This window comes from Ambystoma mexicanum, chromosome 1p, assembly GCF_040938575.1.
Source record: "Ambystoma mexicanum isolate Mex_15411 chromosome 1p, UKY_AmexF1_1, whole genome shotgun sequence".
Lineage (NCBI taxonomy): Eukaryota > Metazoa > Chordata > Amphibia > Caudata > Ambystomatidae > Ambystoma > Ambystoma mexicanum.
In genome coordinates this window covers 972,686,296-972,712,815 of record NC_090921.1, presented here as the reverse complement: position 1 = coordinate 972,712,815, position 26,520 = coordinate 972,686,296, and the positions used below count along the sequence as shown (strand labels likewise).

The following is a 26,520-nucleotide window of genomic DNA, read 5'->3' as shown; positions in this document are numbered from 1 at the left end:
CACCAGGGGATGGGAGTTTTCCCTGGGCTTCTCAAACATGGAGACGGTGCTGTGGCTCTTGAATCCTTGTGGGGTGTTGCATACCTTACGCAGAGTAGTTCCCGTTTGCTGGACGGCAGGGTAGGTGAAGGTGTGAGATAGAAAGTCAAGAGGCTGAAATATACAGCTCATCATCACTCACCAGCCCTGAAGGAGTGGGCTTCCTGCATACCCTGGAGCAGTCAAAAGTGTGCATCCTGATAGTGGAGAAAGGCGTCATCATTAATACCTGATTAATTTGGGACTAGCACACATACAGCATGCCCCATTTTATTGTGTTGCTCATCCAGTCCTGCTTTCACATGGCATTAGGGGATACGTAGTGTTGGATTTATTATGGTGAAATCAAGAACTACAAGAACCAGAATTCAGAGTAAAAACCTGGACTGGAAAATCATCCCACGAATGTAATAGGGTATGCATAGCCTAGTTCACCAACTGCTCAAGACCACCAATGATATTATGCAAAACAAAGGGGGGTCTGGGAATCTCTCTACCAGCACGAACACAGCCCAATGACCTTAGTTCAACTCAGTTCCACGAGGATGCCTGAACCGTGCTTACCAGCTGTTTGAGTCCAATACATTTGTGTTACTTCTTGCTTAGTGTACGCTCCTTATTGATAACATTTTCTTTCCTGGACTATTTCTTCAAAAGGTCCTCTAGTACATTGTGGCGGACCCAGCGAACCCTCGGCGAGCGGAGGGTATTCTTGCTGCACTCCTGTGAGTGCGAGGTAGACAGGCTGACACCAGTTCGAAATGCATTAACGAGAAGGCCCTGCAGATTCCGAGTTTGCAAAGGTCGGCATGGTCCCAAGCACCTCCCGAGCTCAGGGGGAGGTGCAGGCCGTGGGGGAAAACTCTGTGCAGAGTACTTAAGGATCTCCAGAGCAGGTGAGTGTACCCTTGCGTTCCATGCATGAATGTGCAGCGCTTTGTATGCGTGCACGCAGCGGGGCTTTATGGTGTATAGGACGCATTATACAGGGGCAGGGCGATCGGCCGTATTAGTCATAGATAATTCAGATATTAGTTCCACCCCTCCAATAGGGTGAGGGTGTGTGGCGGGAATATCTGTAGTAGAACAAGTGAGTGCGTAGACAGTGGCAGACTTCCATTAGATGGTGTGGTGTGTGGTGCAAGCAAATGCATAGTTGAGTCATTTTTCTTTTTTGGGGAGTGGGAGAAGAGATTGTTGAGGTAAGCGCTGATCATTGTGGAGGAGCACGTGCAGCAAATTAAAAATATTGTAGTTTATTTTGTTGGCCGAGATGGAAGGGCTGGCACAGAGTGTTGCTGTAAATAGTAGTGCTTATGGATTGTTAAAGTAGTATGGTGGCCTGAGGAGGAGGGACCAGGTATTTGTATAGTAAAATACATCAGTTGTTAGATAGATTTATGTGGGCCTGCGGAGAGCGCCATTGTGTATTATGTTGTGTGATTGTTGTTAGATTTAAGGTTTGAATGGGAGGAGTGATGGAGTGGGTATGAGGTAAGTGGAATGGATAGTATGTGTTTGGGAGGAATGGAGTGTTGAGTGAGGGTATGTGGGTTTGTGTAATGGTCATGTTTTGTTAGAAGATTTGAGACTTGTACAAGTACAGCAATTGTGAGTGAACAAGCGCGGGAAGATGGGGTTTAGTGGGTTTATGGATACGGCCCTGGACCACTTGTGTACTAAATGACCCCAATATTGAGACAAAATCTTAAAATATCACTTTCAATGGGTGCAGGCCACCGCAGGGCAGGAGAAGGAACGTTCGATACTGACATAATAGAAAACATGTTTTCTTATTTATTGGCAACATATAAAGGCACCAAATTGAGGGGGCGTGACTTGTCGCGATGCCATGAGAAGCCACTGGTGTGAGCTACCAAGCAAGATCCTGTAATAGATATGCTATACTCATGTTCCATTGATAATTTTGCAATAATACAATGTCACAGGGTGCATAGAGTGGATCGCTGGACTGTGGTGCTGATTTGAGCCTGCTACTGTGAGTTATTTTGAGTGTGACTCCCGGCAGACAATGCTGCGTATGCCTTGGAGTAAGGAGCAGTGACAGCGTGGGCGATTCTGAGCAGATTGCCATTATTGGAATTGAGTCCCCTGGAGTGGGAACTATGATGGTGACAGTGGACTGACTGCTGCTGAGGTGTTGGTGGGATCCCATGCTACACTACACTGATGAGGGTTGCAATCAGATCTATGTCCGTGCTTGGCTCGGAAAGCTTGCTGCTTGGATGATCGTACAGTCGGGTTGAGACACTGCTTGGAATTTCCGGATTTGACTGTGCTGCCCTCTGGGGGCACAACGTGGCTAGAACTCTGTGACCCCCCCTCCGGGACACTGCTGCATTGGTGGAGCTGCTGTGGGGCAACTGTGAGAAGAGGGCCTCTTGGTGCTACGCTGAGCCTGCCATTCTGCTGGGTTGGGCGTGTATAATAAAGATGCTGCAGGTCATTACTACGGCACACTGGAGGAAGACAGTGGAGGCGCTGGATAGTGGCTGTACGTTTCTAAGGTATATTGACGAGTGATCGGGTGGCTGGCACCTGGGATATTGCGGTGGGTTGTGGCCACTTGAGCCTACCTGTACTTGCCTGGATGCCGAGGATCTGCATGCAATGCTGGCTAACAGTGGTAATTCGGAATGTTGCTTATTGGGTTTAGGAGATCGCTGGATCAACTGTTTGGCTCCTAACCTCCCGGTGGGGAACTGCATTGCTACATACTGGCTGGCTGTCATCGTCTTGCTTGTGTCCTCGCTGGGTGGCGGGAACAATTAGCGTGAGTGGAGGATATTAGTAGGAGTGTGGTGACTGGCTAATGCGCCCTAGTTCCTCTTGCACGAGAAGCCCAATAGCAGTGTCATATTGCGCTGTTGTTGATGTACTCACTTACCTGACTTCATGCCATTTTGATACTCTATCAGCTAACTACAGATTCCGTGGCGCCCATGGCTGCCCTACACCTCATTACAAATCAGTGCTGATAGAGGCTGCGTCCACGGGAGTACAGGGAGGTGTTGTACGAAGATCTCTATACCCTTATCATGCCAGGTGCCAAACGAAAGGGCTCCCAAAAGCAGACCATTATGGATACATTTGGCCCTATAACCACTCTGAGCGATCCTTCTTGTGCTCCTGGCGATATGCAGCAGAAGGATGAAAAGCAAGTGTCGGAACAGGAAGATAAGGTCCTAGCTGCTATTGCAGCACTGTGCACTTCTATTGAAAGTAAGATAGAGGAGGTCAAAATAGACTTTAGCCTATTGCGTCATGATGTTAGATCCTTATCCTCTAGAGTTGCAGACAACGAAGAAAAACTCTGGAAGGTGAAAACTGGCACTGACACTTTGAAAACCACGGTACAGGATCCGGTGAGCAGAAATAGAATACTGGGACAACGGGCCGATGATGCTGAGGGCAGGTCCTGCCGCAACAATGTGCATATAATGGGTCTCCACGAAGGAGAAGAAGGCCCGGACCCAACATTGTATATTGAACACCTCTTACTGCAAGAAAAAGGTCCTGGGAACCTGTTCCAGGGATTTACTGTGTAAAGGGCGCATAGATTATTGGCCAGACGTCTGGCTACAGGTGGGTGCCCCGCCTCGTCCGACCATCGCACAAATCCTTAACTTCCGAGATCAGGAGGTTATCCTTAGACTCGCCAGGGAAGGGGGTGTAATCAAGCATGGAATTTCTCAGCTTGCTATCTACCCAGACTATACCCTGCTGGTGCAAAAGAAAAGGAAAATGTTTGTTCCAACTAAAGAGAGGCTCCACAGCCTGGGACTTAAGTACATATTGCTTTATCCAGTGAAACTTTGGCAAGGCATTATTTTTTTGAATACCCCAACGAGGCAAACCGGTGGATGGATGGCAGCGGCATGGCCTTCAGTCCGGAGAAGAGACCAAGTTTGTGGACATTGGTACTATATTGATGCGATGCAACACTGCTTGGGAGCCTACGTTGAGATCTCCCACTGGATACTTTGTTTGCTTAGTAAGTCCTAGGAGGCCAATACCCCGAGGCGAATAAGCCTCTAGTGGAGCCTAACGCGAAGGCTTCCACTATAGCTGCAGACCCTGGGTGCATTAATGCTTTTGAGGGCGGGAAGACTTGAACGGAATCCCCCTGTTGAGCCATATGTGTGCAATGTTTGTTTTGGTCTATTTCGTTATGGGTCTCAGTGGTTATTTCAGTACATGTTTGTACATGCAGGATGAGGGTAGAGGGGAATTGCTGAGAGGTACGAGTGGGTGTGATGTAGGGCGGGAGGAGAGAGATATGTTGAGCGGTAGGGAGGACAGGGGTATGAATGCACTGGCATTGCTGTTGATGTTTGGTTGCATCCAGTGTATGAGTGAGGGGGGTGTTAGTGCGACGTGGGAGTGCTGTTCGCCCGGGATTATGGGATGATGGCATCATTTAGGATTGTGTCCTGGAACGTCCAGGGAATGTCCTCATATTTACGCCGACTCCGGATTGTTTCGTACCTACGCAGAAAACAGATCTCCATAGCACTACTACAGGAGAACCATCTGTTCGATGAGGATCTCACGAAAATCATCTCTAAGTGGGGACGAGCGTGCTATGGCTCCCAATATTTAAGATATTCAAGATATGCTAAGGGAGTTATGGTATGGGTGGCTGGATGAGTACTGTTTAAACTAGTTGGGCTGGAAAGGGATGACCAGGGAAGACTGTTGATAGTGCAGGGCTTTGTTGAGCAAAGGGAGATTTGCATTGTGAACACTTATGCCCCTAACCATGATACCTCAGTTTACTTCCACGCTCTGTATGGCAAACAGACCCCAATTAGAGATTTGTTTTTGGATATGGAGGTGGGGGTGCTTCAATTGCATGCGGAACCCCATATTGGATAGGTCTGATAGGTTTCCAGTACCCTCCCCAACTGCCAAGTCCTTGTGTACTCTGTTGCGAGGCCTGTCCTTAGTGGATGTCTGGCGAGCTATCACTGGTGACAGACACAGCTATTCCTATTACTTTCCCCCCGCACATACTAGAATTTACTACTTTTTTCCCCAGGGAAGAGCACCTGGCTGAATTTGTGAGTGCTGACTACATTGGTAGGACTATCCCTGACCATTCACCTGGCTTTTCAACCAATACCTCGCAACTCTCAACCACTGAATTGCCATTTGCTGCTCAAATTTCCAGTGCTATGCTGACAACACTCACCTCTTTTTCAGGCTTCCCTCGGCCCCCTCTTCTTCTCTCATCTCTGCCTAACTGCCATTCAAGATTGGTGTGCCGCAAGCGATCTTTGTCTAAATGCCAACAAGACTGAGATCCTCCTCATCGGTACACCTTCACCATCCTTTCCCCTCACTCTCTGGTCAGCCTCCCTTGGCCCTCCTACTACCCCTACCTGCGAGGCTAAGAACCTCAGGGTCATCTTTGACTCCACACTTTCCTTCTCCTCCCATATCTCTGATGTCTCTAAAAAGTCAAACTTCCTACTGCACCTCATCAGAGGTACTCTGCCTTTCCTGTCCTTTCCCCAGAAGCTCACTGTCTCCCAAGCTCTGGTTCTCTCTAGGTTGGACTACTGTAACAGCCTCTTTCTAAATCTACCTGCCTCCACTCTGAGACCTTCAAATTAATCCAGAAAAGGACTGCAAGACTTGTCCTTGGCCTCAAGCCCTAGGATCGTATCTCTCTAGCTCTGAAATCCCTTCATTGGCTCTCAGTGGATGCAAGGATTACATTTAAAACCCTCTGCATTGTCCAAAAGGCTTTCTGGGGCCTGGGTCCAAAATACCTTCAACTATCCCTCCGTAAATACCTCCCCTCTGGAGCTCTTCGCTCCTCTACCTCTAACTCCCTCAGGATCAGTTGTTTTTCGAAGAAACAAGCTGGGGGTAGATCTCTGTCTTCGGCTGGGGCCTCCCTTTGGAACAGCCTCCCTGCCACTCTAAAACTTGAGGAGAACCATCTCTGGTTCAGGAAGCACCTCAAGACCCTCTTCTTTGCTTCAGCCTTTGCCCCCCTTCTCCCCAGCTGATCTGTTTTCTCTCACGGCACTGTGCACCTGGCCACCCTCTGTCCTCTGGGCCCAGGTACCTGCTCACCCTGCCACCCTCCTGCACTGCCTCCGGGCCACCCCTTGCACTGGGGTCTGTATCTGTACCCATACAGTCCCCCACTCGCTTTTCTTCTGCACTTATCAGATATACCCTGTCTGCTAAACCCAGCACTTGCCACTTGCTGGCTGCACTTCCACTGTTTATCACCTTTATTTCTTTATTTCATTTATTTGTTTATTATTATCGGTTTCTCCTCTGTTCCGCACTTTCCACTTCTCCCCCCTTCCATGCACTTTTCCCCTTTTCTCTTTCCTATGCACGTGCGCATTCTCAATGTCACTAGGCCTAGTAAGATCGTTGTTTTTGTTCTCCCCTGTTCCCCTCCCTTGCCTTGTCGCACTCTGAAACACTTGTGTATGAGCACGATATGAATAAAATATGAATAAAATTCAATCAGAGATGACTGCAGAGCAACCTGTAGATCCCAATTGGCTATCAATGATGTGTTCAGTGAACTCTATCGAGCCCTCTACAGTACTGATGCTGCAGCAGACACTGTGGAAATCCAATGCACTTTAGCGCAGCTTGACCTGCCTAAAGTCACAATGGAAATGTCAGCGGCTTGGGGCGCAGCCATATCAGAGATAGAGCAATGAAATGTCATACTATCTCTGCAGTCTGGCAAAACACGGGGTGGGGATGGATTAACCAGCTGAATACTGCAAGTATTACGTTGACGCATTGGTGCCGGTACTGCTTTGTGTATTTGAAGAGGCATATGAATTGGGTTCCCTGCCTCCTAGTATGACTGAATCTGTGATAGTCCCAGTCTTGAACCCTGGGAAGTTACACTATTTGTGTGACTCACACAGACCATGGTCAATGCTAAACCAAGATGTGAAGATACGGACTACTCTGCTCGCCCAGAGAGTGAAGTGACCAAACAGGGTTAATCCCAGGCAGGAGCACGTTGTCTAATCTGCACAGACTCCATTACGTTATTGATAAATCTAAGTACCACAATACCCCCTAGGCAGTGATTTCATTAGGCGCAATTAAGGCGTTTGATTTGGTGTATTGGCAGTGGATGGCCACTGCTTTTGGAGGGCTTTGGTCTTGGCCCTGGATTCTCTTGGCGGATTATATTGATCTATAATACACCTGTGGCTAGAGTGTGCACTGGTAAATATATGCCGAAGGCCTGGGGAATTGGCAGAGGCACTACGCTGGGTTGCCCTGTATCACCAATGCTCTATGCACTTGCATTAGAACCGCTGGTGATATATTTACACTCCGAGTTCTCGGAAGCTGGCATGCTGATAGATGAAAACGTCATTTGGTGTCGCTCTATGTGGATGATTGCCTCTTGTATGTAAATTACCCTGCATGATATTGGAGGTGTCAGACAACTTCGGTAAGCTCACAGTTATCACCTTCAGTAAGGAGAAATCCTGTAACTTTCTGCTTGCTGGGCTTTGTACGATGGGACTGGGAGACCTGCCACAGTTGGGACTCAGGCTTCTGGATCGGTTGCCCCTCTCATTAATGGGAAGGGCTGCTTTGATTAAGATGGTGGTACTCCCACAACAGCTTTATTTCTTCGCTAATGTTGCATACATGATTCTGTGTTCCTTTTTTAGGGCACTGGATTCTCTTGTGAAGGGATTCCTTTAGGCAGGAGGTGTCACAGAACAGTGCTCCCCACATTGCAACTCCAGCACGTGGATGGCGGGATCCAGTTACCCTGGTTTGAGTTGTATTACTTGGTGGCTCAGACACAGCATGTAGCGAAATGGTTGGCAGACGAAGAATCGCTGGACTCCTCGCTTATTCAGGGTGCAATACGGCCAGTATTCCCAAAAGAGTCTTTATGGATAGCAGAGGGTTGTCTGGCAGACACTCCGCGAATGTTAGATTTAGGGAGGAAAATATGGGGCAGGATAGAGATGCTATTGAAGGTGGGACAGGCATACTCTGCAGAGGTCAAATGGTCGACAGACAAATGTCCACACAATTTGGTCGACAGGTCAAATTTATTTTTATTTATATATATATTTTTTAGGTTTTCGTTTAGGGAAAAAAGGGGGTTTTTAGCAAAAAAAAGGGGGTTGAGGAGGACCCCCCCCCAAAAAAAAATGTGAAAAAACAAAAAAATAAAATTCGACCATTTGACCTGTCGACCTTTTGGTGTCGACCATTTGTCCTGTCGACCATTTATATTCTACCAAATGACCTAGAACCTTCTGCAGATATACCTCTGGCGGCTACGCTATGTCAAAACAGAAGTGAATTATCCTTATTTCGGAGGTGGGGCGGAGGCGGTGGGTCTCGCTACCTGGGGGGATGTTTTCAAGGATGGCGTCTTCAGACACTTTAATGATGTGGTGAATGAATATGGAATTCAGAAGGGGCATTTCTTAGGATATGTACAGCTCACCAATTTTGCTAAAAAACAATGGCCTGGGTGGCCTCGGTGGCCTGAGGAACCTAAGATTGAGGTTATATTGTACGAAGATGAGGATGGGTGGAAGCCAGTGATGCACCTCTAACAGTCTTTGATTTCTAGAGCGAGTACCAGAGTGATGAGGGTGAAGGACAAAGGGGAAAAGGATTTGGGATGTGCGATGGAAGGTAGGCAGTGGGAATCAGCACTGTTAATTATATACAAAAAGGTTTCAAGATATGCGAGATTCCTCCTGGTAGAGCTGAATGTTTTTATAGAACATATATGACACCCCAGAAAGTGGCAAGCTTTAATAAACAGACATCTCCTGGATGCCCATGGCGCGGGGGTGAACCAGCGGACTTTGGGCACATGTTTTTGCGGTGTCGTAGAGTTTGTTCCTTTTGGTTACAAATCCATTTTGCACTAGAAAAGGCTGGGGTACTCAGATATGATTGGACCTTGCCAGAGTGTTTGCTTGGCACCTACTCTCGGTCAGACAAAATTAAGCATATAGTTAAGGCTATGGACCTGGTTTGTGTCCTCGCGAAACTTGCCATGTCATGGAAAAATAGCTCTGGCCCATGTTACGTTGCTTGGTGGAGAGATTGGCTGCGATGGTCTGTTGCTGAGACGATTGGATGGTGTAGAGCCTTAAGAAGTGGTATGGCGGAACCCACGATTAGTTTAGAGTCTTGGAAGGCCCTATTGCATGCTATGCTCTCGCGCTCTGATGATAAACCCCCATGAGAGCGTTACAGTTTCTGCATGCATGTTAGTGTGCTGGGCTGGTGTCCTCCTGTTAATTTTTCTCATTTCCTTTATACCTGATGTTAAGTTGTAGACTTACTGGTGCTTTCTTTGCCCTGTCCTCTTAATGCACTAATCTGGTCAATTCGGTTTATTGTTTTGATCTCCTTATATTTCATGGTAAGATATGGACCTACCCGTACCCTTTTTGCCCTGCTTGTTGTTTTGGTTTTGTTTTACTATTAATGTTTTTGTTTGCTCAATTTATAAAATAAAATATATAAAAAAAGAATAAAGGCGCCGAATTGAAGAGTATATTCTGGGCCAATGGAAGTTACATGACGAGAGAAAGGAGGAACCTGCCAAAGAAGTGGGGAAGGGTAGTGACATGGCGGTGGCGCCCACTGCACCACTCACTCCCTATGGACTGTACCCTATGCTATAGCCTGCAGCGGGTACACAAACCCACGATGGGTGTCCCCAAGTAGAAACAAGAAAGAAACAGGGAAGGGAAAGCCAGAGGCTAGAACCACTACTACCGAGAGAGCAATGGTAACACTTAGCCGACATAGAAAAAAAGTGTGTAGCGGCAGTTAGAAACTGTGTTCAAAGCAGCAGAGGATGAGATAGAGGGCGGTCCAGAAAAAGGTGGAGGAGCAAGGGGTGGCTGGTATGCCAGGGGGATGGACGTCGGGAAAAATGATGTTTAAATTAGATAAAAAGACTCCGGAGGAGGAGCAAGAGGGCTCTGGGAGGTCCGAAGTGGACCCCGAGGGCACTGATAGGATCGACGGAGCAGGGCCTGACAAAGGGGGGATGTGGGACAAAGGTGAATTGGATGAAGACACAGAAAAGGAAAGGAAGGAAGAGAGAAGGATGAGGAGAGAAAGAGAAAGGGACAAAGAAAGGGAGCTAGATTGGGGCAGCAGTAAGGACTGGCTCCAGACCCTCTGAAGCAAGCCCGGAAGCATGGCAGTAGCCAGTGCTGCGAATGGCGGGGTGGCCCACGCACCATGAGCAGAGCTGCCCCTGTTAAGGAAAGGCAGGGGAGGAGCTCAGTACATGCCATGGCAGAGCATGGAACAGAGATAATTTGGTGTATAGCTTTCCATCCCTCTCAGCGAGGGCAGGCAAATGGATATACGCTCTCAAGAAAGAGACAGTAGGAATTACCCTGGTGTTTGGTGATATGAAGAGCCAGTTCACAGCCTTATTAGGGGAAAGAGGAGACAAAATATGGAAACAGGCAGGATATGATTGAGTTAGATTAAGTATGACGGTGCACCTTTCAATAACTGTTGCACACACGTGTGGAAAGTATTGAGGACTATGTACCCAGACACATCAGACAAGTAGGCCATTATGGCATGCAAAATGAAACTAGATGAAGACCCCACAGACTACATACAACAGATACAGGAAATGTGGACATTAGAGACAACAATCATGGGCTGTGAATATACCAATATGTTATCACATATTGCTGCAGGGCCTCTCCACGGATGTGCAGACATTCCTAGAGAAGGCGGTTGGGATTGAGGCAAAGGAGTGGCCAGAGATACAGACAAACATAGTACACTTTTGTAAAAGGAAATAGGAACAGGAGAAAGGCATGGCATATAATACAGTAAAGGCAGAGGCGAAATTGGTGCAAAAGAAATAGCAAAAATATCCATGGAACGGGTTGTATTTACCAACATTCTCCTACGGCAGCTTGAGGTAGTCCCTGTCCGACAAGGGGTTTTTTCCACGGGGGCGTGCCACAGGGAGGAGTGTATCCACAAACAACAAGGAGGGGGGTATCCCCAACAGGGAGTATATCAACAGCAAGAGTATTATCAACAAGGGGGTATTACCCGCTGGTGGGATACTACTGCACAGCAAATCGACCAACCGGCTTGAATCCCAACTCGTCTGCAAAGAGAGGAACTGCAAACGATCCTTCTCTAGTCATGCACCCACCCTCTGGAACTCGATCCCGGTGTTGGCTCGGAATGCACCCACAAATCACCAATTTTGCAAATCTCTCAAAACATGGCTCTTTCAACAACACCTGACCAAGGACTAATTCCAATTGACACACATACTGACATACAGACCTCACAGTACTGTGCTTCTGTTAAAAGATGGCAGTCCAAATGCTGGCTACCCACACTCTGTACAGTGCTCCGCTGCTTTCGAGCTATGTACACACTTTAAAAAATAAAAATAAATAAAATACCAACAGGGGAGAGGTTATCCACAGAGAGGGAGGTGGTATAGATATGGAGGGGCAGGACCCAGATTTGGAGGACAATGTTTTACATGTGGGCTGAGGGGACACTTTGCACGGATGTGCCCACACGGACAAGAGAAGCAATATTGCCATAGGGTATCCCAGGTGTATGTTCAACCCATTAAGCCCCATATGCAGCCCATGCAGCCACAAATGCAACCCATACAACAGTAGATGCAGCCACTTCAAGCATGGATGCCACCAAAGCAGTTGCAGGTGCCCTTACACAGACAGTCCAACATGCAAGACAAGGAATGACCCAGACACCACAGGCAAACACACAGCAGCAAGAAACAGTGCCACTGAATGTCTTACAGGCCCAAGCACAAATATACATGCCAGGGGACAGCACATTGCTGGCTCAAAACACAGTACAACACTATACAAAAGTGACAGTACTTGGAGGTAACCTGTTCCCAGTGGTCGAAGTGGGTAGGAGCGGTTGGGAACTGTGCACCTCTACTTTCTTTTTTAAAGTTGGACTGTTCCTATACTTCTATTTTAAAAGAAAACCATTTCGGAATGGTTTAGTTTTAAAATAAAAGTGTAGGAAGAAGTTGAAACGTGCATTTCAGTGCACTGCACAGCAGAGAACATTCCTTTAAACAGCAGGTGCGTTTGGGTGGTTTGGATTGTGCGTGGGCGGGGATGTGGCAATGGGATTCGCGGCGAGTGGGGGCAGGCTAACAGGAAACACAGTTCCACACTTCTTTTTCATACACTTCGACCACTGCCCATTCCCATTTACAGGGCATGGTCCAAATCCCCAATAGGCCAGCCCACAGAGGATACGTGTGTGCCCAATCCTTTCAATAACTGACCCCTGATGCGAACCTGAGATAGCAGAGAAGATTGAACAAAAAGATGCATCTTTTTTGGTCAATGCAGGAGCCACCAAATCCTGCATTAAGGAGGGTGATTTGTCCTTGTCGGATAAAGTAATTGACACACGGATCCTATCTCAGAAGAATTGCCACTCACAATTTGCACAGGATATTGGCATATATTGGCAGAGTCAGCATGGACATGTTTTCATGTAGTATAATTACTGGCATTATGGGCAAAACACACGGGGTATGTTCTTATGTAGAAAAATTGGCATATGTTGGTACAGCCAGCATGGACATGTATGGGTACAGTCAGCATTAAAAAAATGTGTTTGACAATGGCAGGTTACTGGCATATAGTAGGCAATGGCATCATGAAAATGCATTGGAAAAGAATCCTTTGCAATGTTGGCGACTTGGCATCTTATGAATTTTTTCCATTTGATGTCAAGCTGCCAACAGCGCACAGGAGACTTTTGAAGCACATTTTTCTGTTGCCCTTCACAGGGTTTAAAATGAAGGTCCGATGAGCAGCAGCTAAAACCAGGTATCAGGTGTCAGGTATCACCCAATAACCAGGAGCTAACGCTGTGCAACCTGGAATGATTACTTAGCACTCTATAAATGTAACTTTCAGTGACGCAAACTTAATTTTTGGCCATTATGTATGATCATTATGTTTAAATATGCCCTAATCCTTTCTTAATAACATCCTCAACCACTCACAGTTAATATCACATATGCTTGTCTGTAAGACACCAGTTGGCCATCGGAGCCAAAAGTGGGTCCTAGAAGCTGTTGGTTTAAAACCAACCAGGCTCTCTTAGGGTAGAAACAGGAGCTAAATATGATATGATAAGTCAATTATAACCTGCCTGTACACAAGTGTTTCTATGCGTGACAAGACAAGGAGAGAGAAACAGAAGGAGGACAGAACAACGATCTTACTAGGCCTTGTGTCATTCGAATCGCGCAAGTGCAGGGAAGAGGGAGGGGAGAAATGCCAGAGGGGGCGGGCGGGGAGAAGTGCAGGTAACTCAATAAGTGCTGCCAAAGGATGGCTCATAAGTGCAGAGAGAAAGGACTGTAGGGTTGCAGATACAGACCCTTAAATGCAGGAAGAGCCTGGAGACATTGCGAGGGAAACTGGACACCGAGAGTTCAGTGGGTGGCCACGTGATCAATGCGCGGATCAGTCAAGGACATCAGCAGACGCAAATACTTCTGACCCCCAGGACACTCAGTCAAGAGCATCAAGGGGGCGCCGAGAGGCGGGGGCTGGGACAGGCGGTAGTTCGCCTTGGTAGCTCTGCTTTCATGATTTTTTCCATGTCTTATCCCAAAAAATGATTACGGTTGTAAACTGTGAGGCCTTTTACCCAATTTGTAACAGAAAGTGTGCTGTAAAATGCATCATTTTTACCCATTATTTTAAAAAAAAGGTCCATGGGGAGTACCCTGCTGCCCACAAATCCTCTTGTTGGCTCAGGATCCCTCGCTACGGTCGGCAGCTCCTGCCTATTACCCGGAAATGTTTAGGCACCAGTAAAAAAAATGCACCACTGATAAAATGTCTCCTTGCCTCAGGCACAAAGTAACTAGTTGGTAGCCTATGCACTACATGCCAACATTATCCATTCCGCTTGGAAGATGCTAGTACAATCTTTGGATTGTGGAACGTGGAGTCCTGGATTTCAACATTATAACCCTAAAATTGAGTCCCAGAATGCAAAGTTAACTCCGGGATCCCCGAATGGAGTAAAGTCAGCATGTATTGCTATTTCACTTCTCCGCTTATACATTGTAGATAACCATTCCCTGCTCTATGTCTACAATGATTGGGCCACGTGCTCCAGGAGGAAAGCTATTAATTTTCAATAATTTTCTCCCGCCTCAGGTGCACAAATGTAACCCCTCCTCTACATAACTCCTCCCATGTTCTCTTAACCCCGCCCCTCATGCACCAGCGCCTGCCCAGGGATTGTGATTGGAGGGTTGTGGTTGAACCTTTCCCTGATACACCCGGACGGTTTCACGGCACATCGCGCATTTCAGTAACCGAGGTCTCGTACTCACCCTTCTCCTCTTGCAGCGGCGCAGGACGCGCACCACCGCGTCAGTGTGATGTCATCACGCTGTCAGACTTTCCAGCTTTTACTCCGCCTACCTACATCAGGTGTGTGGAATCCCCTCACAGAAGCCCCGACTATTGAAGGGGCAACGTAGCACAGTCTTGCCCCTCAGTGCGCACGCGCCTAGATGTTGTTGCGGTCTGTCTGTTTTTCAGTAAGGGGGGGGAGTAAGGACAATCAGCTCACAATGCATCGGGTGACATAGCCGCTCAGGTGACGCACTGGGCGCGACTGTAGACCGGGAACAAAACCGCGTGCAACCCCCTCCTCTTTCTCCAATGACGCTTCGCATATTATTATGCTAGATACAGTTAATTATTAAGGAAGGCTAAATTTAATGCCACTTACATCAGCACGTTTCACTCGCTGTTTGGTATCTGTATGTTCCTTATCTGTTCCATTGATGGATAACAAAGCGAGTTGCCAAATTAACGCATCACCACTGGCAGTTCTCGACAATTTGGAAAGGTGCAGCACGAAGGCGGGTGCCAGTGCTTTAAGTGTGGTGAGAAATCTGGGGAGTTGTAACGAGGGGTGTGGCCTGATGTGTGCTGTGCAAGGTATGTGTGGTGGCTTAATGATCGCAGGACACTGGTAATTTAGTGAGTTTTATTTGCAGCAATCGCACAATGGGATACTCGCTGTGTGGAGCATAGAGTCGTCAGGGCACCAACGCAGTTATGTTCACTGCCTTGGGATTATGTCCGCTGGGATTGTCTCTCAAGTAATTGGGGCAACGAACAGCACCTGGGGATGGGCCATGGAATTACGCCAGCTTCCTTAATGTTTCCAGGTTGCAGCTGGGGAATGGAGGCAGCAGGAGTGTGTCCTTGATCGCTCCGTTCTGTCCTGGGTGGTACGGCCTGGGGCGGCAGAAATGATACGCAGACACAGTGCTGTTGGTGTCTGGAGCGGGAACTGCCTTTTGGCGGGCTCTCCCCTCCTTTTATTTGCTCGTCCACGTGACCCTTGTCACCTGGACATCACATCCCTTTTCAACTTTTGATGAACGAAACAAACGCAGTAAACATAAGAGAACAAACACATGGGAGCAGTGGGGACAGGGTTGTCCTTGACTGTGGTGGAGCTTGTCTTGTTATTCAGCCTCCCTTGCACACGTAAATGCCGTTCATTACATAACCTTGCAGTCTAGTTGACGGCACTAGTTGTTTTCAGAGTGAGTAGTGTTCCCCTCGCTCTCGGTGTGGAGTTTGTGGTATGGCCGTGTTCTCTCCTTTCTGATTGGGGCCCTTCCGAGTTTGGTCCTCATCTGGCCTCTCGCTCGCCATGGGGGCTGGCTTCATGTGAGGGCCGTGCTCCTGTGGGGCTAGGGTTCAAGTTCACTTCTTCCTATAGAGTTGATGGGATCCTTTGGTAGTGTGTGACATTCCTAGTCACTGTTTCCTGCCCTCTGGTGGCCGAGGCGATGCCATGTTCTCGGCGAGATATCATCCACGGTGCAGGTTCATAGGGGAGGGCCATCTTCCCTTGAATCCTGGTCTTCACGAGTACTGTCTCTCCTACTTGGAGCTCGTTAGGGGTTGCTCTTCTGACTTCGTCTTCCTTGGCGTTGTTTGTGCCTTCTGGTTTCCACCTCTTCTAGGTCCACCAGTGGAGGCTTCCAGGAGTGGTGTAGGGGTAGGCTTCCCTGGATGGGGACACCGAACCTCATGGCTGCTGGACTGACGCGTATTGTTGAGTGGAGAGTCAGCCGATGGGCTCGGAGGAACCTGTAGAGCTCTGGGAGCCATGGTGGACCTTTGTCTTTGGCAATTCTCACTGTTTTGTTAATTGATGCCACAAACCCCTCAGAGTCTCCGTTGGCCTATGGCCAATACAGGGTGATGTGGTGGTGGCGTATTCCTAGACTGTCTATGAAAGTTCTGAATCCTTTGCTCGTGAATGGTGGTCCGTTGTCGCTCCGGATCGAGGATGGGATGCCATGCGTCGCAAACATTTTTTCAGTTGCAGTGGTGACTGATGTGGCGTCTGTTGAGGCGACAGGTTTGACATCCGGATATGTGGTGTGTTCATCGATCGCTACGAGAGGGTACATTTCGTTCGCAATCGTGCAGAAGTCGATACTTATGGTGTCCCACCTGCGGTCACTCCGGGAGTCACACTCCATGGGTTCCGGTGGTCCTGGTCGGCGTGTGGATAAGCACGCGGTGCAGGCTTCTACGAGTGCTATGACTTTGCGTTGCATGTGAGGTAGGCATATGCAGGACTTGAGGAATGCTTGCGTTTTCACTATACCCTGGTGTCCCTCGTGTGCCAGTCTGAGGGCTCTCTCGTGAAGGGAGGCAGGCAGCACGATTCAGTGTTCTTTTAGGATTAGGCCATCTAGTGAAATGGATAGCTCGTGGTGTATACCAAAAAAGTGCCTGTATCAGTTCTTGAGCTGGGGCTGTTTTCCGTGCGACTGCTGTCAAAAATGTTTTCCATTCGCCTGATAGGATTGCTGTCTTTGCAAGTTACAGACATGGATCCTTGTCCGTCTCGATTTGGATCTCTTCGATCTTCATGATCTTGGGCCTGGCACATGCAATGATCTGGCATACCTGTTCTTTTGTCACTTTTGCGGCTTCATGTTCTGTGGTGGTGATCAGTTGAGGGTGACGTGACAGGAAGTCCGCTGGATTGTCGGCACCTGCTCGGTACTGGACGTCCAAGTCAAATTGTTGTAGCTGAAGTAGCCAGTGCTCGATCCTGGCTGGAGGGATGAGCGGCTTATGGTCTGTCATCCCTTTTGCTGGGTGTCCCAAGATGTACATGTGGAAGTGTTTGCACCCCCAGATGATTGCTAATGCCTCTTTTTCAATGTGGTCGTAGTTTCTTTCTGATGGTGTGAGCACCCTGCTCATGAACGCGATGGTGAAGACTGTCCCTTCTTTGTCCCTCTGCGTCAGAACCGCCCCTAACTCCACAGGGCTTGCATCCGAGCAGTTCCGTCGTGCGGGTTATGTCAAAGAAAGCCACAGTGGCATCACTGGTGAGGGAGTCCTTGATCTTCTTTAATGCCGGTTCTTGTTCGATGCCCCATTGCCAGGGGGCTTTGGCTTTCGTGAGTTCTCGTAGGGGGGCGGCAGTGGTGGCTGTGTCCGGATTGAAACAACCACAATAAGTGGCCATGCCTAGAAAGCTCAGAATCTCGGTTGCTGTGGTTGGGGCCTGCACGTTCTTGATGTCGTTGACTTTGCCAGTGTCTGGTGATACGCCATGCTCGTTGAAAACATAGCCAGAGAAACTTGGCAATCATTTTCCAAATACGCACTTCTGCTTGTGGAGCATGAGCCCTGAGTCTTCTAGTCGTTAAAGGGTGGCTGCAAGTCGTTTGATGTGTTCGGCTTCCGTTTTGCCATAGACCAGGATATCGTTGCTGACGTTTGTCACTCCTGGTAGGTCTTGTAGGACTTTCCGTATCTCGTGTTGAAATACCTCCGCCGCAAAGGAGATTCTGAAGTTGAGGCAGCGGTAGCATTGGAGGCCCAGGTGTGAGGAAAACGTGGTGATGTAGCGAGATTACCTTGCAAGGCGGATCTGGTGGTAGCCTGATAGGAGATCAAACTTGCTGAAGATGGTCGCGCCAATCAGATCAACAATCAATTCATCTATTGTTGGCGTGATGTGTTTCTCCCGCCCTATTGCAGCATTGGGGAGCCGCATGTCAATACATATTGCTTTGGTTTGGCTGTGACTACCATTGGCGAGACCCACTGGGTGGGCCTTGATATTTTCTCAATGATCCTGAGGTCTTCAAGTTTACTGAGCTCTGCCTCTACTGCGACCCTCATGTGGAATGGTACCCTTCTGTGTCGTACAGCCCATGGCTCGATGGTGGGGTCAATGTGAAGTTTCACTGACCTGCCCTTGAGACAGCTGATTCCTGTGAAGAGGCTGTTGTGCTTCGCCAGCAATGTCTTCCGATTTGATTGCGAGGTTGAACTGGATAACCTCCAGCCGTTCTGCTGTTGTGCAGCTGAGTAGGGTCTCTATCCCTCCGTCTACAACATGGATGCAGGTTTTGCAGCTGACTCCTCGGTGAGAGTGTGTTGTCTTGAAGTAACCAGCCACAGTGATAGGCTTTTTGCAGCTGTAGGCATAGAGCAGGACTGAACCCGCCGGAGAGTAGGTTTGGATTCGAGTTTGCTGGATATGGAGGACGGCATGACATTCACGGTGGCCCCTGTGTCGATCATCATAGTTACTGGGACCTCTCCAACTAATATGGTGCATCGCCGTAACCGGGTCCCGCTGGGCTGATTTCCCTGTCCGGGTTTTACTGCCGAGATCATGTGTATCTTCTACCTTCTATGGTTGTTGGGCCTGTCATCGTGGTTTGGGGATTGTTCCCTGCTGGATCGCTCTTCATCGCTGCTGAATCTGTCGGTGTTCTCACTGTCAATGGCACGGCGCGTCCACCTTTGCGTTGCGTGACCTGCCTAGCTGTCTTTTTTTGTTGGCGGTCGGGTCGCTCTGGACAACCTAGACGGGATCTGCGGGGTCCCGCATCGTTCCTGTGGTGCGGGGTGTACTCCCGGGGTGAATAGTCTTTGGGTTGCTTGGAGCTCAGGCATACCGTTGCATAGTGGTTGATTTTTCCACATTTATGGCACGTGGTGGCTGGCTTCTGCTGTGCTGCCCTCCACACCATATGCAGTCCTTTGGCCGGGTGGTGGGCTGGCTTTGTCAGGGTTTCTGTTGTCGTAGGGCATTGATTGTCGAAGCGTTGTTCTTCGTTAGCTCAGTGTCCAGTGGCAGGCGGCTTATTATTTGCATGTCCGTCTGTCCTCTCTCGTAGTCGTCCCATGGACAGGATGGTGAAGGTCTGTTTCTGAGAGAATGGCGCGTCTGCGTTTTTCAGAGACAGGCCATGTATAACTTGTTGTCTCACCGAGAACTCTTCGTTTGGGAAGTCGCAGGCCAGGGCCATTTCTCTCAGGCGGCTGTGGAAGTCATCTATCCTTTCCTGCGGGCGTTGTCTGGCCTGGCTCATTTTTAAAACTCTCCAAGTCGGGGCTGACCTTCGGCTTGATTTTTCTTGTGAGTACATCTTTCGCGGTCTCATAATCCTCAGACGTGCCTCGGTTTGGTAGGGTGTTGAATATGCAGAGTGCCATCATGCCTAGGTTGAGCATGAGGAATGCTCTCTTCTTTTCTCCACTGTTAATTTCGCGTGTGAGGAGGCATAATTCGAATTGTTGCATCCATAGCTTCCATCGGAGGCCAGTGCGTGGTCCAAAGGGTTGAGAGGGCTGCATTAATGTTCCTTGCGTGGTGTCTAGCCACATGCTAGAGTCTGGGTTATGGCAATGTAGCCTTTGTGGCGTTCTGATGTAGTCCGTCATGTTGTGGTGGGCTTGGGTTCGTTGTTGCTGTGCTCTTGTGTGCCAGAGCGTTGGTGGTGTCCTCGTTGTTAAGGGAGTGCAGATACTGTGGCCTGATGGTTGTGGAACATCCCTGGACTGTGGGCCTTTTGCCTGTAGGGCTGGAGCTGGTGTGTTATTTCTGGCGTGCTGATTAATGGTAATTTTGGCGATCACTAGGGTTTTGTAGCGGTCTGCCCTTCCTTAGGGTTGTCCTTCTGTGAGCTGCTGGGCTGGTGTGCATGGGATTAAGCTGTCCTGTGTTTCTTTTTCACTTCCCCTTTTCTTGGCTGCGTGAGTTGCAGGTCACGCTTGTCTGGTTGCTGGCTGTGTGACGCAGGGTATATGCGTGGGTCCTGTGCACATGTTCTGCCGCTGCTGCGCGTGGCACACTTACTGTAAGGTCTGGCAGGCGTGCAGCTACACACACCAAAAGTGTCTGGTCGTCCGTAATGTAACCGCGCGATGACTTTGTTTTCATTTGTTCACCTCTGCAGCTCTCACAGGCTTCCGCTCTGTTGGCGCGAGTGACTCAGCGAGCCTCGGGCAACATGGGGGCACCGAAGACAGATTGCCTGCTCTTCGTTTGTGTGGGGCTGTGTTGCATGGGTCTTATAGATCCCGCCTTGTCGCCAGTGTGAGGTACGGCCTGGGGGAGCCAGGCCGTTGTGCTGGGTACGGGCGCAGCTCGCGGCGGAAATGATACGCAGACACAGTACTGTTGGTGTCTGGAGTGGGAACTGCCTTTTGGTGGGCTCGCCTCGCCTTTTATTGGCTCATCCACGCGACCCTTGTCACGTGGACATCACACCTTCCTCCGGGTGTGCTTCCCGCACGAATCCAGGGGGAGTTCTCGTTGGATCGATTCCCCACAGTATGGAGCAAAAAAAAGTTACATTTTCTTTTATACCAGAACCTATCTGCACACATTAACAATTAACTAACACAATGGAATAAGTCTTATGCTATTTTGAAACGTCCAAAACAGTAGGAAGATAGATTGAAACCTTCATTTGCACCCCTCATGGTGTGTGGTCACACGACCTTGAACGTCGTTCCATCAGGTTTTGGTATGGAGCAGCTGTAGCTCTGAAATTACAGGGCACTTTTTTCGATCTCTATTGTGTTGCTACACTCCCATCACTCGCAGGATAGCTCCAGTGGTCGAAGTGTTAATGATGTTCCCTCAGTCCGCCTTCTTTTCTGCCCTCTCAAACGCACCGTCATCTCCCCTACCCCCACATTCAAACCCCATACTTGGATTATTCCTTTCCTCCACTCCACAACACTGAAAACAGTGAAGGAACATGCATTTGAATGACCACCATTAGTGTGTCGACCCCCACAGCATGCATTTTTATGCAGCCTCCCCTTCCATTCCTTAAAGTACATGTCCATGACTATAGGCACACACCCCCATCCTATTCCCTGCAAACTCTGGAGCGCCTACAGCAATTCTAACACACCAGTGTCACATCGTACTGTGCTACTATGTAGGTGCTAGAATTCTTTGTTTTATTCAATAGACTGCTTGGCACATAAAGCCCGTTCCCAAAAATATCCCCGATGAGCTGGGCATTTTGGGAACAGGCTTTATGTGGGGCTGGGAGTCCAAAAACATACTTTTGAAAATTGTGAACTTTGTGAGAGGGGTCTGAGCCCGGCAGAGGGAAAACCCTGTGAACTTTGTGAGAAGTGACTGAGCCTGGCAGATGGAGATGCTTGTGAACTTTGTGAGAAGGGTCTGAGCCTGGCAGAGGGAGACCCCTGTGAACTTTCCAGGAGGTGTCCGAGCCCGGTAGGGGGAGACCTTGTGGAGTTTTGTGAGAGAAACTGGCACCAGAGATAGAGGTCCGGTGCCATGTGGACGCTCATTTGAAGGTCTCTGGCTGGTGCCCCCTCTCCCGAACCATGAGAAACCACAAGAACGAAGAGGCCTTGGGGGAGGCTGGCGTGAGGTGTCAAGGTGGTCATATGAGGGTCAAACCAAACCCCTTCTACAGTCGAAGTCTTTGACACGTTGTGGAGGCAGACGTGAACCCAACTGAGGGATGCCTGCGAAATTGGGATGAACCCTATCACACCCGAGAATATTGTGAAGAATTAACTTTGTGAAGTCTGGGGGCTTTAGAGAAAGCCTGACTCAGGGCTGAGGCCCGGACTTGGGTAAAGGGAAGAACGTAAGGGGTCTGGAATGACTTCGTTTAACTGTGGCAAATGTGAACCTGACGTAAGGGAACCCCCACTTTCTGATAAGATTTAGAAATTGTGATCTGTGGAAAGTGTGAACCTCACTGAAGGAATTGTGAAACTGGCGTTTATGCCCAGCTGAGGGGAATGCTGTGCGAACTGTGATATTGTGAAGCATGCACTTGCCATAGAATAACAGTGAGCCGTGATCGTCCTTCGGAAGCCACTGTTTAAATTGCCAAGTACTTTCAGAGGCTAACATTGAGAGAAGGATCTGAGCCCAGCTGAGGGGGATCCAAGGGTGAAGAGTAATCATCTGAAGTGAAGATAACAGAAGGAACTTTCGTTTTGTTGTTAATGGCGAATCAGGCCCTCTGAAGCAAGAGACTTTGCATGAAAGAGACTTGGGCACAGAAAGTCCTCGTATTGAGAAAACAAACTGTAACCTTGTGCCGGAGAGGCCCAGGAGTGTGCTGTGCTCAAGAGTCCTGCCTTCTCCCGTGCTAAAAACGTGGGGAAGGTAGATCCCAGCCATAACATCCTGACTTATCATTTTGTGAACACTTCTTTTCTTTTGAACATTATTCCACACTCTTTTGTAGCATAGCGGTAAGGATTGGCAATAGTTCTTTTTCAGTATAGGCCCTCTTTATTTTACTAGACTCCACAAGGACTGTATTATTTTTTGATGGCCGTAGCTTGCTCCCATCTTAGATTTAGGTTTAGATTAGGTGTTTATTTCGCCCATTTTCACAGTTTAATAAGCACCCTTGAACTGTGATCACTTGTCTCTGTTTTACCTTGAGACCATGCCTTCCTTACACTAAGCACCAAGGTTGAAGGGTGCAATGTGAAACAGATGTCACCACACAAACTCAGTGAATGGAATGTGTTGCTCAGCAGCGGTGACCCACACTGTTGAGACGCAGTATAAAGTTCATGGTGGCAACACACTGATTTTATAGTAACAATGACATCAAGACTAATGTAAAGGGAGAAGGTGAAGGAGGACCATGAACAGGCACTGCAGCTTTTAAACAGAAATAACTGAATAACATTACAACCTTAATACTGTTGCTGGTACATTCAAGTGTCATTTTCAAGACAGAACACCACCTCTTCCGATTTCTGCAGCATCCCCCCTTTGAACCTATTGTTATCACTATGAACCTTCCTTACCATTAGGTCAGACTCATTGAACTTGAAATGTGATCCCAAGTTTCTTCCTACGGTTTTATCTAAATTACATGCCTCACAGAATGTGAGTTTTCCTGCTTTCTTCCAGGACCCCAACAATACAGGAGAAGAAGCGTTGCATACCATTTAATGTCAGAAAAGCAGTTCTGGAGTACCTTCTCAGAACGGATGCTGTTAGGAAATCGACATTCTTTTGGTAACTTTTGGGACTGTCGGGGGAGGCAGAAAAGCCACGGTTTTGACAATTAGCAGATGGATTCGGACAGTCATCCAGGTGGTGTCTGAAGCACTTCCCATACCTTCCTAGATGCACGGTTGTTTCACCAGGGGTCTAGCTTCCTCATAGACTGATGCTCAAGGGGTCTCAATGCAGTAGATTTGCAGAGCAGCCACCTGGGCAGACACAAATAGATTATTAAAACACTACAGGTTGAATGTTGACAACCCCAAGGATGGCTCCTTTGGGGTAGGGGTACTCGTGGCTGGAATGGGGTGTGTGTTGTCTGTTGATTAAAAAAGTTGGAGGGTTGCAGCAACACTGGTTAATGGGTGTTTGGCCTCTTTGGTCCGTTCCATAGCATGGTGCTTGGGTAAACCTCACAATGTAAGTTTTGGGATGAGGAAGAGGGATGTGGAGGTAGTGACCCTGTTATTTATTGTAATGTTTCATTACTCCTAGTCCTACTCTTCTTCCTCCCAGTACTGACTTCCCTCTGAACCCACCTTGGGTGCGGAGGTGCCATGATCCAGCTTGCAGGGATTGTTGGAAAAGGTGGGTTGGGGGCTAGGGGTGATATACCTCCTGTAAGACGGGAAAAAAAGGGTTCCTGTTGGGGAGGCAAAGCCTCATGACTTAAGTACTCTTCTGATGAGGAAGAGTTTGACTATGATTTATGAAGATTACCAGTAAGTAATCGGTATCGAACCAGTCAGAGGATTTGGGTGGTGATGATGTTCCCCAGAAGGAATTTGTTTAAATAATGGGTTGAAATGGTGTATTTATATCACGAAAAAATTCTTATTGATGGATGCGAGGTCGCAAACATTACACATGAACATTGTACAATTAGTGAATAACATTTTAATGAGGCCCGTGCCCACAATATATGCCAGAATTACCACTGTGAAGCACATGTTCATGGGGACTATGTCCATGGTATATACTAGCATTAGCCTATAAAACAGTTTTTCATACTGTCTGTGACCAGATATATGCCAGTACTGCCACTCTATAACATTTTCATGATGGTGCTTAAAATACATGCCAGCACTGCCACTGTGAAGCACATGTTCATGGTACGTATGTGTATAATATATGCAAGCATTGCCTGTAAAAGATATTTTCATGTTGGCTGTGACCGAAAATATATGCCACTATTTACAATGGAAAACCCTTTCAACACATGTCAGCACTGCAATTGTAAAGCAGCAGTAAAAATATAAAGTTGCAAGCTATTAGCATGGAATAAAAAGTCACTTGCCCCTCTGTTCTCCAAATACAAAGAGCCCACCATTTCTTACTCGTCAAGAGTCAGTTATCACTAGCCAATGGCTAGTGGCAAGTGCAAATTTTGAGGTCCGCTGTAAAGCACATGTTCTCACCAACAGTGTCTATGATATATGCCAGATTTGCAACGTAAAACGCATGCCCAAACCTATGCAAGTATGCCTCTGTAAATCCCATCTATGGGCATGTCCCGGTATTCATGTTGTCAGTGTGGCACCTCCCAACATTCCCTCACACTCAAATACTCTTTCAAACTCTCTTTTTTCTTTTTTAAAACGTACATTTTTACACACCAAGACACAACGGGGGGGGGACAAAAAGAGGGGAGCAGCTGCGCCCCTCAATGCCCTGGATCCACCACAGTTCCACCAACTGGTTTTCTATGTCCACTTTAAGAAGAAAAGAAACACTCCTCCCACAGAAGTTCCAAGTGACTTCTGTTGCTAGTTCATATGATATGTCTATCTACAACAAATCTCATGTGAACCTGACTGCTACTGTGGTTGGAGTGTATTTGAGGTGTCAGTGGGTCATCAAAAGGGAGGCCAAGACAATCCGCTACAAATTGTGGTCATTTAATTTGTGCCCTTACATAACATATTCTGATTAAGGATTACTTAACATAACATTGCATAACTGTGAGGAATAAGGGCTGGAAGCGCAAGGGAGTGACAAGCTTTGCCTTCTGAAACGCGCACGGCGCATATGGAGGTGAGACTACAGTTCCCATCAGCCCTAGGGAGTATGTAGTCCAGGACATGGGCGCATTGTCACGTGCGCATTGCCAGCTGCAGTGATTTTGGGCAGCATAAAGGAACAACGGTGGGTGTGGTTGGTGTTTGGTGCAGTATGGCAGTGCACTGCAGGAATCCATGGACGGCGAAGCTCTGACATGCTGACCTCTGAGGCGGCCAGCGGTTGATCCCGGCGTTCTACTTTCCCGCCAAGAAGTCCCGCAGGGCTCTCGGAGCTCAGATAAGTGCTTGCTTCATTGCGGGGTGGGGGCTAAATTCATGAAGTACGTTCACCTGCATTGAGTATTTATGATGGCAATCTACTACGGCAAAAGTCTGGGTTGGCATCCATAATCAGCTGGGGAGAAAACCACAGAATTGTTATGTCGGCAGTATTGCTAATAACGAGTGCTGCTAACTCGTGATTATAAGACTAAATGGTTTAGCTTTCATGTGAATCAAATTCCGTTCCCTCTCCCTGGATCAGGATTACAGAGAAGAGAAGTTTATGTATCTATGTATTGCTTAAAGGCATGGTCTAGTAAAAAATGTTATTGTCCCTATGGGTCGGCCATGTTTTTTTAAGCCTAAGTGGCTTGATTTTAGAAAACTTTCCTATGGACCTTACCCGAGTTTTCGTCCATTAAACGCACGCGAAAACAGGCACCAGGGAGCTGCCATTTGCCGCATCGCCCTGGCTGACCTGCTTCTGCGGCACTAAATCAAATCCCTGACCCCTGAGCCTGACATTATCAAAACATTCATATTCCCCGCCTCTCTCCGTGACGTTTCTGTGCTGCGTAGGCAAACGCACCCAGTCGTCTTCTACGCGACTCCACACAGAACCCGGAAACCAACACAGACCATCTCACAACACAGCGCGCCACAATTCGGAATATGAAACTGTACTTTAAAATCAAACAGCAACACGGTACATTTGGTAAAGTACATTTATTTGACATTAAATGTTTAGAGAATATTCAGCAATTGCCATATG

At 48.0% G+C, this 26,520-nt stretch overlaps 1 protein-coding gene and 1 long non-coding RNA gene across 7 annotated transcripts in view; one reads left to right on the top strand and one right to left on the bottom strand.

The window, feature by feature from the left end:
* The window catches only part of MATCAP1 (microtubule associated tyrosine carboxypeptidase 1), a 527,831-nt gene extending 512,427 nt beyond the window's left edge, over positions 1–15,404 (bottom strand). For 4 of the 6 annotated variants that reach the window (XM_069653938.1, XM_069653957.1, XM_069653967.1 and 1 more), the window contains exon 1: positions 14,474–14,609. The gene's annotated coding sequence lies outside the window, so the exon portion shown is untranslated. Of the gene's footprint in view, positions 1–14,473; positions 14,610–14,877 lie in introns of those variants that run through there. The other 2 variants (XM_069653930.1, XM_069653948.1) reach the window with 2 other exon arrangements.
* Positions 14,469–26,520, top strand: part of LOC138582587 (uncharacterized) — a 190,377-nt gene continuing 178,325 nt past the window's right edge. Inside the window, exon 1 of the long non-coding RNA XR_011305050.1 lies at positions 14,469–14,573. This is a non-coding gene — a long non-coding RNA (uncharacterized lncRNA). The remainder of the gene's footprint in view (positions 14,574–26,520) is intronic.